The sequence below is a fragment of the Dioscorea cayenensis genome, unplaced genomic scaffold (genome assembly GCF_009730915.1).
Source record: "Dioscorea cayenensis subsp. rotundata cultivar TDr96_F1 unplaced genomic scaffold, TDr96_F1_v2_PseudoChromosome.rev07_lg8_w22 25.fasta BLBR01000996.1, whole genome shotgun sequence".
Lineage (NCBI taxonomy): Eukaryota > Viridiplantae > Streptophyta > Magnoliopsida > Dioscoreales > Dioscoreaceae > Dioscorea > Dioscorea cayenensis.
In genome coordinates, this window is record NW_024087387.1 from 11133 (window position 1) to 28423 (window position 17291).

Here is a 17291-nt window from a genome sequence, read left to right on the forward strand (position 1 = left end):
GTGTATAGGATTCTGTGTGGCCATGGGGAGTATGAACCAGGGATGTTGAAGGCCACTAACCTATCACAGTTGAGCTACAGGTATTTGCACGCGGTTATCAGCAGGTCTGTGTCAGGTCGAGCTGATAACACAGCTGCTCTGACCAGGCAAGATTTGCTCTTTTTATACTCCATGGCCCGCAATGTGCCAATTCACTTGGGGTGCATATTAGCGGATATTCTGAAGTACCAGGGTCAGTCTTCGAGAGTGGGCTTATTATTTGCTGGCCCTTACATCACCAGGCTCATCTTGGGAATGGGTTTGGGGGATGCTTTACGTGCTGTTGAGAGGACATTTGTGCCTACCCCTCTTGCGTTTGAGACGATTAGGATGATGGGGTCAGTACGGAGATGTGGGCCAGGGGTCTATATTATTGCTACAGCTGCCCCAGAGACCGCCAGGAGCAGAGGCGATACTCCAGAGGGTTCGCGACAGATTTTAGAACCCCTCGTAGCACAGGGTCCTCGAGCTTATGACCGTATTGAGAGGCTCAAGAGCGATGTGGGAGAGATTCAAACCAAGGTAGCGGAGCTCCGAGCTACCCAGGCAGTGCAGTACACTGAGATATTAGACCGTTTCGACATGATATAGCCGCTACTGATGGGCAGGCCACTGGTCCCACCACCACCTTCTCCGGCATCTTCCTCACCACTTCCGCCAGCACCCTTCGATTTAGCACCACCAGCAGTTGAGCCAGAGGACGACGCCGACACCTGATTTTTATTTCTTTTACTTTTATGCATTTCATTTTAGACTTGTTCACTCAGAAAGGATTCTCCTTCTGTGTTTATTTTCATTTTGCATCTCGGGTAGTATTCATTGTCTATCTTTTTATAGACTCGAGATATTTTATTTTTATTGAGCTTCACTGAACCCCCTCGTGTATGCATGCTGATGGTCTTATCATCATGGGAATTGAGACTTAGTCATGGGCACGGCCAAGGTGCTTCGGCACTTGGCCGTGTGAGCTTCACACCCCGTCAGAACATTACTCCCAAGGACTTAGCTCCATCAAATGTGACACTCGGAGTCAGGGGAGTATTATTTTGATTGCTTCTCCCACATCTATTTTTGAATGAAATATATTTTGAGTGAGCTTGCATGTGTACATTGGGGACAATGTACAACTTAAGTGTGGGGGGAAGTTCCACAGTGCACACATCTTTTCTATTGTTCTTGATTGATATATGCTCACATAGCCAATGGTGGTTCACCCTAGTTACATTGATTGTATTCTTGAGTTTAGGAGAATTTTTAACATTGAATATTTTCATGCTCTAGTTTTGCTTGAATGTCTAGGAATTTTTGCCCGATTTATACTTGTTACACTACTCACTTATTAGACTCTTTTGTAAACTCAAATTTGATGTTAAAGGACTAGTTATAGTTGTTTCTTGTGTTAAATTCGAAAAAAAATGAAAAGAAGGAACAAAATAGTTTTATTGTTTATTTGTGATTGTTGGGTGGAAAGAGCTACCACCTATGAAGTATGAAGCTACTCTCATAAGTCGGATACTAGCTATGCCCTAATGAGAGAAAGAGCTATCTCATAGGATGAGTGAAAGCTACAACTCCGAGTAGATAGATCTATCACCTCGAAAGTGTGAAAGCCACCTTAGCGGCCGCTTTGGAAAGGGCTACCTTAGAGGATGTGTGAAGCTACTGCCATTTTGAAATTGTTGTCACTTTTGTAGATAAATAAGTCCCTTGTACTTAGAACTTTGAGGAGTATACCTTGTGTTGTTTTGAGTGAGTTCACACACGTACACGATTTCGGGTTTGTTGTCCTTTTTGGTTCAAGTTTTTAGCTAGAGCTTTGATTTTTTGTATTTAATGTTGAAATTTCCCTTACCTGTAGAATGCTCTCTCTGTACACTTTGGTGAACCTAAGGCCAAGAACCTAAAGCCAATGTGGATCGTAATGCACCGATTTTGGAGGAAATCTTGCTAAGGTTCAAACGCGAAGACATAGGTCGGGTGTGAGATGCTAGAGTGTATGCCAACCTCCTCGTATTCTAGTTGGCACATCCATTTGGAGGGGCATAAGGGCAATCACACTCGAGCATTCTGACTTATGCACATATAACAAGAGCTCCACCAACTTGTCTATCATTGAAGAAGAAGGTGATCCACGACATGAACGTGTGCCCGTTTGCGTTACCTCGATGAAAGTATGGATTCAGGAAGCTATTAAGGTTGAAAATAGAGTCTCAGGTTTGGAAACCCGAATGAATGAGTTAGAGAAGCACTTGACTAGATTTGTGCAATCTGCAAATACAAGGTTTGAATCAGTCGAGGCTACACTTCGCAACCAAACTGCCTCTTTGGATAACCTTGAAAATCAGGTGGGGCAAATTGCGAAGTCTTTCTCTGAAAGGCCACATGGAAGCTAGCCGAGCAATACAGAGACCAACCCTAGAGAGCACATGAAGGCGATCACTTTGAGAAGTGGTCATGAGGTTGAAGGTGGGCTTCCGAGTGAGAATCTAAAAGAACACACACTCGAGGTTATAGAGGTAGAAGAAGGAACAAGTAAAGAGAAAGAGGTGGCACCCCCACCTTTCAAGCCAAGAATCCCTTATCCCTCTAGATTGAAAAATGACCAAGGGGATGAACAGTACAAGAAGTTCCTGAGTTTGTTCAAGCAACTCCATATCAATATTCCTTTTGTTAAGGCATTGGCCCAAATGCCTAAGTATGCGAAGTTCTTGAAAGACTTGTTGACTAATAAGAGGAAGTTGGAGGAAAGTGCTTCAGTAATTTTAGATGCTTCATGCTCGGCAGTATTGCAAAAGAACATACCCAACAAGAAGAAAGACCCGGGAAGCTTCATCATTCCTTGTAATATTGGCAATCAAGGTGAGGAAATGGCATTGGCGGACTCAGGGGCCAGTATCAACGTTATGCCATACACCTTCTTTCAAAAGCTATGCTTGGGTGAGCCTAGGCCTACTCAGATGCGCATGGTCGTCCACAGGGGCAGTCGCACGCCCCTGTGCCCTCTCTGGATGAGCTCACAGTACACATCCATGGGCGTGCGAAAATTTCACACGCCCGTGTGTTTTCTCTGGATGACTTAGAAAAAACCTGCAGGCTCTGCAGAAAAATTCTGAACATGTTTACACACTCAGAGCCTGCCCTATTATGCAAAATTTACCTGATAAAAACATGAAATAGAACTCAAACAACCAACCTTCGCCAATTCTTCATAAAATACATGATGAATTTGAAAAACCCACAATAAAATTGCAGCACAAACATCTAAACATTAAAACACCAACACTTAACTGTTTATTCATGTAACAAACTAAACTAAAAAGTAAGAAAACAATAAACACTTGGGTTGCCTCCCAAGAAGCGCTTGTTTAATGTCACTAAGCTTGACGTATCTTTCTTACCTCATGGGGGTTCATAAATGAAGGTTGCCCGCTTACCCATGGGTTGAAAGCATGATGAGCAAAGTCTCTTGAGGATAGAGGGTGTACTCTCGAGCTTCCTTGGCTCATGTACGTCTCCAACAATCTTGGAGCATTTTCGGTGGCGTCTCCGAGCCCTATTCATTTTCCCGAGCACCTTCTTCAAGATCCCCGGGGTAAATGTTACTTCTTCAGTCGAACCAAGCATCTTTACTTCTTCATTGCTCTCCTCTTGGTCGAACAATCCTTCATATGCATCCGGGTTGAACATTTTCTGCATATATTCATCAACAATTTCATCAGTAGTGTCAAGAAAGTATAGAGTATCATCAAAATCGAGAGAATGTCGCATGGCTTCAGCAAGCCAGTATGTGAGCTTATCGTCTCCAATTCTCAATGTGAGCTCCCCGCCGTCCATGTCAATCAATGCTTTGGAAGTCCAGAAGAACGGTCTCCCAAGTATCAAGGGTACATCTGCATCCTCATCGACATCTAGCACTACAAAGTCAACCGGAAAAATGACAAGCACGTCTTCAATGATGCCTCTCAGATGTTGCACCGTTCGGTCCGCCAATTGTAAAGTCATCCGAGTAGGCCTAGGCTCACCCAAGCCTAGCTTTTGGAAGAAAGTATATGGCATGATGTTGATGCTCGCCCCTGAATCCGCCAATGCCATTTCCTCACCTAAGTTGTCGATGTTACAAGGAATGATGAAGCTTCCCGGGTCATTCTTCTTGTTTGGCATGTTCTTTTGCAACACCGCCGAGCATGAAGCATCAAGCACCACTGAAGCACTCTCCTCCAATTTCCTCTTGTTGGTCAATTGGTCTTTTAGGAACTTCGCATACTTAGGCATTTGAGCCAATGCCTCAACAAAAGGAATGTTGATGTGGAGTTGCTTGAACAAACTCAGGAACTTCTTATACTGTTCATCCCCTTGTTCATCCCCTCCTCAACCTCTACAACCTCGGGTGCGTGTTCTTTCGGCTTCTCACTCAGAAGCCTCCCTTCAACCTGACGACCACTTCTCAAAGTGATCGCCTTCACATGTTCTCTAGGGTTGGTTTCCGTGTTGCTTGGTAAACTTCCATGTGGCCTTTCAGAGAGAGACTTCGCAATTTGCCCCACTTAATTTTCAAGGTTGTGCAAGGAGGCGGTGTAATTACGAAGTGTAGCCTCGACTGATTCAAACCATGTATTTGCCGATTGAACAAATCTAGCCAAGTGCTTCTCCAAATCCGTCATTCGGGTTTCCAAGCCTGAAATTCTATTTTCCACTTGAGGGGCTTCTTGTTGTTGTTGGAAACCCGATGGCCCCATGGTCTTCTGTGGTCCTTGATTACTCCATGAAAAGTTGGGATGATTCTTCTAACATGAATTGTAGGTGTTGCTGTATGGATTCCCTTGAGGTCTCATTCCATTACCTACAAAGCAAACTTTCTCAATTGAAGAAACATCACCAATGACGATTGGGTAATCGGAGGGAGCATGTCCTCAACCACAACCGGTGCAATTGGTTACGGCCGCAACTCTATTCGAAGCTATAAGATCTAGCTTCTTACTCAAACTCTCCACTTGGGCCACCAATGAAGTTACCGCATCAATTTCATGGAGACCGCCCATCTTTTTCTTCTCCCTAGCGTTCCACTGGTAGCTATTTAACCCCATTTCCTCAATCAATTAACGAGCCTCATCGGGGGTCTTGCTACCTAAGGTACCTCCTACCCCCGCATCCAAGAGTTGCCTTGTACTCGGGTTCAAACCATTGTAGAAGGTTTGAACAATCATCCACTCCGGGAATCCGTGTTGCGGACACTTTCGCAGGAGTTCCTTGAACCTTTCCCATGTCTCAAATAGATACTCCAATTCCAACTGCACAAAGGATAAGATCTCATTTCTAAGCTTTGCTGATTTTCTGATAGGGAAATAACGGGCTAGAAAAGCTTCTACCATCTCCTACCATTTAGTGATTGATGCTCTAGGTAATGAGTGTAGCCACTGCTTTGCTCTCCCCTTTAAGGAAAATGGGAAGGCTCTCAATTTGATGGCATCATCCGTCACACCATTTATGTTCAGCATGTCACACATCTCGAGGAAGCTCTCTATGTGACTGTTTGGATCCTCATCGGCCAAACCGTTGAATTGTGAGGATTGCTGCAGCATATGGATGAATGTCGGCTTTAGCTCGAAGTTCTGAGCTGTAAATGGGGGACACACAATACTCGATTGTATCACCAACACTGAAGGTCTGGACTAATCAGATAGTGTTCGTTGTTGCTCATTTTGTTCTATCATGTTTTCAGATCCTTCTGCTTCCAAATCAGCTGGATTATGCTGTTCTTGAACAGGTTCTTTCCCTTTTCTTCAAAGTGTACATTCAAGCTCAGGGTCTCCTTCAATCAATATTGATAGATTCCCTCGGGTCATAACCTGGAGCTGCACCAAAAATAAAGAAAAAGACAATCAGAACGATGATAGAATAAAAAGATATGAATTAGAATGTGTGGTGAAATAGCTAAGAAAACAAAGTGCAAAGTATCTCTAAATGCCTAGCTCCCCGGCAACAGCTCCAAAAACTTGACAAGGTCCCCTTGCGTATATCCCGCAAGTGCATGGGTTTCTCGAAGTAATAATCCCGGGTGAGCGGGGTCGAATCCACTGGGAGTAGGGAGTAAAGACACTTAATTCGATTCTTAGCTATGTGGAGTATCAACAATGATAAGTGTGATAATGATTCAATTCTCAACAATTAAAAGAAATAAGTAAGAGAGCAAAATTATGGGGTACTCAGATGATGCTTCACCTAGGATAATTGCTTCAAGTGCAAGAACTCTCTATTATGCTTCCTAATAAATGCAATGGTGAGTCGTGGAAATCCTTACATACATAGTCCCAAATCTAAGGTCAACTTTGACTAACTCTATTCATGTCCCGGAGGAGAGATTAAATAACCTCTCCATCTCCCACTCGAATAAAGTTGCAATGAGCTCTAGGGATTCCAAGTGATAAATCACTTCCTAATTATAGACCTAACCTTTTGGTCCAGGCGGAAGGTCCCTAGCCACAATTAAGCCCTAGATACTAAGATCCCCTTAACGCTTCACTCCATTGCACGCGCAACTAGGCCCCAGCGGAGGTTCATCCCTTAGACCATTCACTCTATTATGGCTGCAAAGAACTCAAGGAACGTAGGTAGAATCTATCACGTCGGAGGGGAAAGGGGACGCTCCTGTACCTCTCGACTCACCCTCTCAACCCTCTACAACCTAGCTTTGTCTAACGCTCATGGTGTGTCACTCACTCACAAGGTTACCAATAAGAACTCTCAACCCTAGTGTCACTCTAGGGGAAATGTTCATACAATCAAGCATTCAAGGTTGGAACTCAAAATAAACATCAATTTATTGAAAGCATAATAAAGAAGTTCAATGAAACGAATACATCCTAGGGTTCACAATCACCCAAGTACCCACTAGGGGTTTAGCTCTCCATGGAGCTAAGTACAGTCAAAGAAATCGAATGTAAAAGCAATGAATCCATAAAGAAACGCCCTCAATGATCGTGCCGATGGTCTTGTGGAGAGTCCTCTACTCGTCATAAGGGATCCTTTGTCCAACCTAGGATACACCTCGCCGGATCGATGCCGATGAAAGCTCTCCCAATAACCTTCTTCCAAATGACGCGTGATGTCGGAGCCGTAGAACCTCTCCAAAACCCTAGCCAATACCCCTCAAAACCCTAGCCGAAGCTCTATAGCAAGTTGGGGAAAAGTCAGAGAAAAGAATACCAAAATCGGTGCTGAATCGGCTTTAAATAGGGCCGGAATTGGGCCACTCCATGGGCGTGGATGCTACATGCGCCCGTGCGGAATTTCCACACGGGCGTGGATAATTTCTACACGCCCGTGTGGATTCTCTGTTTCTCTGATGTCTTGGCCGGCTGTGAACAGGGCTGCTACATTACTTGCTACCGTGTTGCTACAGTGCTCTGCTACATTATCCGCCCTTAATAACTTCCCGAATCCATACTTTCATTGGAGTAATGCAAACGGGCACGAGTTCACGTCGTGGATCACTTGTTTCTTCAATGATAGGTACATTGGTGGAGCTCTTGTTCTATGTGCATAAGTCGCAATCCTTGAGTGTGACTTCCTTTGTGCCCCTCCAAATGGATGCGCCAAACTCGAATACGAGGAGGTTGGCACACACACTTGCATCTCACATCGGCCTATGTCTTCACGTTTGAACCTTAGCAAGATTTCCTCCAACATCGGTGCATTATAATCCACATTGGCCTATTTCCTTCATACTAAGCCTCACAACCATACCTGCATAAAAGTAACATAAAAACACACATATTAATGTAAAAACCTGAGAAAAGTAATGCTCAACATAAGGAATGAACACTTCGCATTCATATCGCACAAGCACTTATCAATTTGCGATTCTCGAATATCAGGTCCGTTATGAGCGTTTGTCGAGACTCCGTTTCAGACAGACTCGATTTTTGGACAAGACTATACTGCGGGAGCTTCAGTAGGGAGATGAGTTTGCGGATGAGATCGATGATCTAGTTTCAGAAGGTGGTTGGTGGCAGTTGCTGATGATTAGAGAGCCAACCATCTGAGAGTTTGCACTGGAGGTGCTATCCTCGTTCGAGTTTGATAGAGTGTATTTGAGCTTCGATAGTTTGGACACCATTCAGTTCAGAGTATTTGGACGCCACCATAGATTGAGCATTACGCAGTTTTTCGTACTACTTGGCTTATACGAGGAGGCATTCACGGATATAGAGGAGTATGCACAGTTGCCTACTGATTATCCTAGATCCTTAACCCCGTAGAGAGCTTACAGAGTACTATGTGGTCAAGGTCAGTACGAGCCAGGGGTGTCCAAGGCCACGTGCCTTTCCCGACCTGCATACAAAATATTTGCACGCCGTCATGAGTAGGTCAGTGAATGGCCGCGGTGATAGTACTGGTGTTTTGAGCCGTCAGGAGCTGTTGTACTTGTACTCGATGGTAAAGCGCGTACCGATTCATTTAGGGCACATTCTGGCAGAGTACATCAGACACCAGGGACACTATGCTAGATTGGGAGCAATCTTCTCGGGCCCCTACATTACGAGATTAGTGCTGGGTATGGGTCTCTTGGATTCGATTCGCGGGGCCGAGAAGACGAGTGTACCCGCTCCCCTGAGCGTAGAGACTATGCGATTGATGGGCATGGTCCGCAGGGTTCGGACAGGGGTCTTTGCTTTAGTCCTACCAGCCCCAGAGATAGCTGAGGATGAGGGTGATGAAGCCGGAGCATCTCAGCCTGCCAGGAGCCTCAGCAAGCATCGATGGAGACCGAGGAACTCCAGCAGCCGAGGAATCACCCCAGTGCGTATGTTTTCACCATCTCAAGCCAATGATCACTTTGAGAGGCTCGAGAATGCTATAGGAGTGGTCCGAGCTGAGGTTACCGAGATTCGGGCTACGCAGGCCACTCAGTATATAGAGTTCATGGTACGTTTCGACATATTACAGCAGATCCTAGAGCGAGACGTAGCCTCATCATTTGTCCTGTAGCCGAGGACCTTTCAAGCACCGTCAGTTCCTCCAGCACCTCCATCCTCGACTCCAGCACCGGTGGACCCACCATGTGCTTCCACTTCAGCAGCAGCAGCAGCATAGAAGCCCGAGAGCGACTCCGACACTTGACTTTTCTTTTATTTTCGTGCATTTTACTTTATTCTATTTTCTTGTTTTTAGACTTGTTCACTCAGAAAGGATTTTTCCTTCTGAGTTTATGTTATGTTGCATTTACCGTGTTGTCTTCATTGCTTCATCTTTTATACACTCGAGTTATTTTTGTTTTTCTTGAGCTTCACTGAACGCCCTCGTGTATGCGTGCAGATGGTCTTGTCATCTTGCGTGCAGATAGTCATGGGCACGGCCAAGGTGCTTCGGCACTTGGCCGTGTGAACTTCACAACCCGTTGGAACACTACTCCCAATGAATTAGCTTCATCAAACGCAACACTAGGAGTCAGGGGAGTATTGTTTTGATTGCTTCTCCCACATCTATTTTTGAATGATATATTTTGAGTGAGCTTACATGTGTACATTGAGGACAATATATAACTTAAGTGTGGGGGGGGGAGTTTCATAATGTGCACATCTTTTCTATTGTTCTTGATTGATATATGCTCACATAGCCAATGGCGGTTCACCTTAGTTGCATTGATTATATTCTTAAGTATAGGAGAATTGTTAACATTGAATGTTTTAATGCTCTAGTTCTTGCTTGAATTTTTAGGAATTTTTGCCCAATTTTCACTTAGTGCACTACTCACTCTCTGAACTCTATTGGAAACTCATGTTCGATGTTAAAGGGACTAGTTAGGTTTACTTCTTTTGCTAAATTAAAAAAAATGAAAAAATGAAAATGAAAAGAAGGAACAAAATAGTTTTAGTGTTTATTTATATTTGTTGGGTGGAAAGAGCTACCACCTATGAAGTATGAAGCTACTCTCACAAGTCTGATACTAGTTATGCCCTAATGAGAGAAAGAGCTATCTCATAGGATGAGTGAAAGCTACCACTTGGGTAGAAAGAGCTACCACCTCGAAAGTGTGAAAGCCACCTTAGCGGACGCTTTGGAAAGGGCTACCTTAGAGGATGTGTGAAGCTACTACCATCTTTTAAAATTTTTGTCACTTTTAAAGATAAATAAGTCCCTTGTACTTAGAACTTTGAGGAGTATACTTTGGGTTGTTTTGAGTGAGTTCACACACATACACAAAATTCGGGTTTGTTGTCCTTTTTTATTCAAGTTTTTAGGTAGAGCATTGCTTTATCGTATTTAGTGTTGAAATTTTCCTTACATGTAGAACACTTTCTTTGTATGCCTCGGTGAACCTAAGGCCAAGCACTTTCAATATTTTCTTCATTGATGCACAGAATGTTTTAATGTTTGCTTGAGTACAAGCAAAAGCTTAAGTGTGGGGGAGTTTTATAAGTGCTTGTGCGATATGAATGCGAAATGTTCCTTATGTTGAGCATTACTTTTCTCAGGTTTTTACACTAATATGTGTGTTTTTATGTTACTTTTATATAGGTAGGGTTGTGAGGCCAAGTATGAAGGAAATAGGCCAATGTGGATCATAATGCACCTATTTTAGAGGAAATCTTGCTAAGGGTCAAACGCGAAGACATAGGTCAGGTGTGAGATGCTAGAGTGTGTGCCAACCTCCTCGCATTCGAGTGAGCACATCCATTTGGAGGGGCACAAAGGCAGTCACACTCGAGCATTCTGACTTATACACATAGAACAAGAGCTCCACCAACGTACCTATCATTGAAGAAGCAAGTGATCCACGACGTGAACGTGTGCCCGTTTGCGTTACTCCAATGAAAGTATGGATTCGGGAAGTTATTAAGGGTGGATACTGTAGCAGAACAGTGTAGCAACACGGTAGCAAGTAATATAGCAGTACTATTCACAGCCGGCCGAGAAATCAGAGAAACAGAGAATCCACACGGGCGTGTGGAAATTATCCACAACTGTGTTAAAATTCCGCACGGGCGCGTGTACCTTCCACGCCCGTGGAGTCGCCCGATTCCAGCCCTATTTAGAGCCGATTCAACCCCGATTTTGGTATTCTTTTCTCCATCTTTTCCCCAACTTGAGAGATGGCTCCGGCTAGGGTTTTGAGGGGTATTATCTAGGGTTTTGGAGAGGTTCTACGGCTCTGACATCGCGCGTCGTTTGGAAGAATGTTATTTTGAGAGCTTTTGTCACCATCGATCTGGCGAGGTGTATCCTAGGCCCGACAAAGGATCCCTTGCGATGAGTAGAGGACTCTACACAAGACCATCGACACGACCATTGAGGGGGTTTCTTTATGGATTCATTGCTTTTAGATTCGATTTCTTTGATTGTACTTAGCTCCATGGAGAGCTAAACCCCTAGTGGGTACTTGGGTGATTGTGAACCCTAGGATGTATTCGTTTCATTGAACTTCTTTATTATGCTTTCAATAAATTGATGTTTATTGTGAGTTCCAACCTTCAATGCTTGATTGTATAAACATTTCCCCTAGAGTGACACTAGGGTTGAGAGTTCTTGTTGGTAACCTTGTGAGTGAGTGACACACCACGAGCGTTAGACAAAGCTAGGTTGGAGAGGGTTGAGAGGGTGAGTCGAGAGGTACAGGAGCGTCCCCTTTCCTCTCCGACGTGATAGATTCTACCTCCGTTCCTCGAGTTCATTACTGCCATAATAGAGTGAATGGTCTAAGGGATGAATCTCCGCTGGGGCTTAGTTGTGCGTGCAACGGAGTGAAGCATTGAGGAGATCTTACTATCTAGGGCTTAATTGTGGTTAGGGACCTTCCGCCTGGACCAAAGGGTTAGGTCTATAATTAGGAAGAGATTTATCACCTGGAATCCTTAGAGCTCATTGCAACTTTATTCGAGTGCGAGGGTGAGAGGTTATTTAATCTCTCCTCCGGGACATGAATAGAGTTAGGCATAGTTGACCTTAGATTTGGGACTATGTATGTAAGGATTTCCACGACTCACCATTGCATTGATTAGGAAGCATAATAGAGAGTTTTTTCACTTGAAGCGATTATCCTAGGTGAAGCATCATCCGAGTACCCCATCTTTATCGATTGTCTTACCTCCTTCTTACTTTTGCTATCTTACTTGTTGCTTTTAATTGTTGAGAATTGAATCATTGTCACACTTATCATTGTTGATATTCCACATAGCTAAGAATCGAATTAAGTATCTTTACTCCCTACTCCCTGTGGATTCGATACCCGCTCACCCGGGATTATTACTTCGACAAACCCGTGCACTTGCGGGATATATACTAGGGGATCTTGTCAAGAAGAATCTGAAAATATGGCAGAACAAAATGACCAACAACGAACATTATCCAATTATGCCAGACCTTCAGTGTTGGGGACACAATCGAGTATTGTACGTCCCCCGATTACAGCTCAGAACTTTGAGTTGAAGCCGGCATTCAATGGTTTGGCCGATGAGGATCCAAACAGTCACATAGAGAGCTTTCTCGAGGTGTGTGATATGTTGAAGATAAATGGGGTGATAGATGATGCCATCAAATTGAGAGCCTTCCCATTTTCCCTAAAGGGGATAGCGAAGCAGTGGCTACACTGGTTACCTAGAGCGTCAATTACCACGTTGGAGGAGATGGTGGACGCTTTCTTAACCCGTTATTTCCCTCCCAGAAAATCAGCAAAGCTTAGGAACGAGATCTCATCCTTTGTTCAGTTGGAATTGGAGTCTCTATTCGAGACATTGGAAAGGTTCAAGGAGCTCCTGAGGAAGTGCCTACAACACAGATTCTCGGAGTGGATGATTGTTCAAACCTTTTACAATGGTTTTAACCCGAGTACAAGGCAACTCTTGGATGAGGCAGCAGGAGGTACCTTAGGCAGCAAGACCCCCGATGCGGCCCATTAGTTGATTGAAGAAATGGGGTTAAACAGCTAGCAATGGAATGCTAGGGAGAAGAAAAAGGTGGCTGGTCTCCATGAGATAGATGCGGTAACTTCATTAGCGGCCCAAGTGGAAAATTTGAGTAAGAAGTTAGATCTTCTAACTTCAAATAGAGTGGCGGCCGTAACTAATTGCACCGAGTGTGGTGAAGGACATGCTCTCTCCGATTGCCCGATCTCTATTGGTGATGTTTCTTCGGTGGAAAATGTTGATTTTGTACGTAATGGCATGAGACCTTAAGAAAACCCATATAACAATACCTACAATCCGGGTTGGAAGAATCATCCCAATTTCTCATGGAGTAATCAAGGTCCACAAAAGGCCATGGGGCCACCGGGTTTCCAACAACGACAAGCCTCTCAGGCGGAAAACAGAGTCAGGTTTGGAAACCTGAATGACTGACCTAGAGAAGCACTTGGTTAGATTTGTCCAAACTGCAAATACTAGGTTTGAATTAGTCGAGGCTACACTTCACAACAACACCGCCTCTTTGCATAACCTTGAAAATCAGGTGGGTCAAAGTGCGAAGTCTCTCTCTGAAAGGCCACATGGAAGCTTACCAAGCAATACAGAGACCAATCCTAGAGAGCACGTGAAGGCGATCACTTTGAGAAGTGGTAGTGAGGTTGAAGGTATGCTTCCGAGTGAGATGCCAAAAGAACACGCACCCGAGGTTATAGAGGTGGAAGAGGGGACGAGCAAAGAGAAAGAGGTGGTACCCCCACTTTTCAAGCCAAGAATCCCTAATCCCTCTAGATTAAAAAATAACCAAGGGGATGAATAGTACAAGAAGTTCCTGAGTTTGTTCAAGCAACTCCACATTAATATTCCTTTTGTTGAGGCATTGGCCCAAATGCCTAAGTATGCGAAGTTCTTGAAAGACTTGTTGACTAACAAGAGGAAGTTGGAGGAGAGTGCTTCAGTGATTTTAGATGCTTCATGCTCGACGGTATTGCAAAAGAACATGCCGAACAAGAAGAAAGACCCGGGAAGCTTCATCATTCCGTGTAATATTGGCAATCTTGTTGAGGAAATGGCATTGGCGGACTCAGGGGCTAGTATCAATGTCATGCCATACATCTTCTTTCAAAAGCTAGGCTTGGGCGAGCTTAAGCTTTCTCGGATGACTTTGCAACTAGCGGACCGAACAGTGCGACATCCGAGAGGCATCATTGAAGACGTGCTTGTCAAGGTGGACAAGTACATTTTTCCGGTTGACTTTGTAGTGCTAGATGTTGATGAGGATGCGGATGTACCCTTGATACTTGGGAGACCGTTCTTGCGGACTTCCAAAGCATTGATTGACATGGATGGCGGAGAGCTCATCTTGAGAGTTGGAGATGACAAGCTCACATACCGCCTTGCTGAGGCCATGCAGCATTCTCTCGATTTTGATGATACTTTATATTTTATAGACACAACTGATGAGATTGTTGATGAATACAAATAGGAGATGTTCAATCCGGATCCGTATGAAGGTTTGTTCAACCAAGAGGAGGGACATATAGATGTAATGATGCTTGGATCGGCGGAAGAAGTACCATCAATCCCAGGGATCTTGAAGAAGGTGCTCTGAAAATTGAAGAGGGATAGGAGACTCCACCGAAAACAGTCCAAGGCTGTTGGAGATGTACGTGAACCGAAGAAGTTGGACGTATCATTGTTAGGTGGTCCGAAGCCCGATAATACACCCTCTACTCTCAAGAGACTTTGCACATCATGCTTTCAAGCCATGGGTAAGAAGGCAACTTTCATTCATTAACCCCCGTGAGGTAAGATAAGGTACGTCAAGCTAAGTGACATTAAACAAGCACTTCTTGGGAGGTAACCGAAGTGTTTACTGTTTTCTTATCTTTTAGTTAGATTGTCTGCATGAATAATTTGTTAGGTGTTGTTGTCTTGATTTTTAGATGCTTGTGCTGTGATTTTCTTGTGGGCTTTGAATTTTAATCGTGAGTTTTCATGTAGAATTGGCGAAGTTTGCTCGTTTGAGATCTATTTCATGTTTTTCAATGGTAAAAAATTGCATAATAGAGCAGGCTCTGCAGTGTGTAAACATGTTCAGAAATTTTCAGTAGAGCCTGCAGATTTTTCTAAGTCATCCAGAGAAAATACACGGGCGTGTGGAATTTCCGCACACCCGTGGATTTGCACTGCGAGCTCATCCAGAGAAGGCACAGGGGCGTGTGGCTGCCCCTGTGAACGACCATGCGATTGTCACACGCCCGTGGGTAATTTCTACACGGACGTGTGAATTCCTTCAGGGTTTGGCGAATTTTCCTGAGAGCACAAAGGGGAGTGGACTCACCACTGTGGGCGACCTTGTGAACCATGTACGGGAGTGGGTAATTTCCACACGCCCGTGCGAAACTCTGTAGAGGAGTTCTCTCCATCCCGAGAAAACACAGGGGCGTACGGCTTCCCCGGTGCGTTGGCATGTGAATGTCCACTCCCGTGTGAAATTTCCACACGGGCGTGTATAACACTTGGTATTTTTCTTGGTTGTCCAGAGAAGCGACAGGGGCGCGCGGCTTCCCCTGTGGGTCGGATGTTTTCCAGAGAGCGCACAGGGGCATGCGTGCGCCCTTGTGGCTCTTTTGTAATGAAGCACACGGGCGTGGGTAATTACCGCACGCCTGTGTAGATGCACAAAACATCAAGTGTCGCGAGTCCTTTTTAAAGAAGATTAGTTTCTCTCCCCCTTCACAAACTCTATTTGTCTGAAACACTCTCACATCATTCTCCGATTTCATAGCGCTACATTGATAGGATTTTTGCGAGGTTTTCCGGCCGGTTCTTCATTTTCTCATCCCATCTCGTCGATAAGCCCTATTCATCGTTTTCTTTGCCAATTCATGGTTTCCATCTATTAATCTGGTTAATAATGCCTTGTTTCTTCAATTAGAAGGATGATTTATGTTTAGAACGAAGTTAGAAGTATTTTTAAGTTGTATTGTTGAATTTTTGGATCGCGGCCGTGCGGTTTTCACAGCCCGTGGATCCACACTGGCGTGCGGAAATTCCACACGACCGTGCGGAAATTCCACACGACCGTGTGGATTTCTGCAGCATTATTTTATCAACTTGTTTGATCGATTTTGTTTCAAATTTTGCAGATTATGGCACCTCGATCGAAGAAGCAAGATGATAAGAGGCCGCGTGAGTCATCCCCTGAGCCTGAGAGCATGAGTTTTGTGATTCCAGAGCATCAGGTTCGCTATGAGCGCTTGTCGAGACTCCGGTTTGGACAGACTCGATCTTGGACAAGACTATACTGCCAGATCTACAGTAGGGAGATGAGTTCGCTGATGAGATAGAGGATCTCGTTTTAGCAGGTGGTTGGCGGTAGTTATTGACGATTAGAGAGCCCGCCATCCGAGAGTTTGCACTGGAGGTACTATCATCATCAGAATTTGACAGATCTTACACAAGCTTCGACAGTTTGGATACCATTCAGTTCAGAGTATTTGGACACCACCATACCTAGAGCGTCGCTTAGTTTTCAGTACGAATTGGCTTGTATAAGGAGGCATTCACAGATATGGAGGAGTACGCTCAGTTACCGACTGATTATCCTAGAACCTTGACTCCGCAGAGAGCTTACAGAGTGCTATGTGGTCAGGGTCAGTACGAGTCGGGGGTGTCCAAGACCACGTGCCTTTCCCGACCTGCTTTAAGATATTTACATGCCATCATGAGTAGGTCGGTGAATGGCCGTGGTGATAGCACTGGTGTTCTGAGCCGACAGGAATTATTATATTTGTACTCGATGGTGCAACGCGTACCGATTCACTTAGGGCACATCATGACAGAGTACATCAGACATTAGGGGCACTATGCTAGACTGGGAGCGATCTTCTCGGGACCCTACATTACGAGATTAGTGCTAGGCATGGGTCTCTTGGATTCGATTCGCGGGGTTAAGAAGATGAGTATAACTGCTCCCCCGAGCCTAGAGACTGTGAGGTTGATGGGCATGGTCCGCAGGGTTCGGACAGGGGTTTTTGCGTTAGTGCTACCAGCTCCAGAGATAGGCGAGGATGAGGGTGATGAAGCCGGGGCATCTCAGCCCACTCCGATGGAGACCGAGGCACCTCCAGTTGAAGAGGAACCATCCCCTGTGTGTATATTTTCACCATCTCGAGCTTATTATCGCTTTGAGAGGCTCGAGAGCGCTTTGGGGGTGATACGGACTGAGGTAGCTGAGGCTCGAGCCGAGATTGCAGAGATTAGGGATACGCAGCCACTCAAGACACAGAGTTCATGGCACGCTTTTGACGATCACGTAAGATCTTAGAGCGCGACGTCGCCTCATCATTT

General features: G+C 44.7%; 2 non-coding genes across 2 annotated transcripts; one reads left to right on the forward strand and one right to left on the reverse strand.

Moving 5' to 3' along the window:
• The first annotated feature begins 5253 nt into the window (after positions 1–5253).
• On the forward strand, positions 5254–5360 carry LOC120255425. Its single transcript, XR_005535009.1, has one exon. It is a non-coding gene; the product is annotated as a small nucleolar RNA R71 (small nucleolar RNA).
• A 7350-nt stretch (positions 5361–12710) lies between these two features.
• LOC120255426 lies at positions 12711–12817 on the reverse strand. Its single transcript, XR_005535010.1, has one exon. It is a non-coding gene; the product is annotated as a small nucleolar RNA R71 (small nucleolar RNA).
• Positions 12818–17291: the final 4474 nt, after the last annotated feature.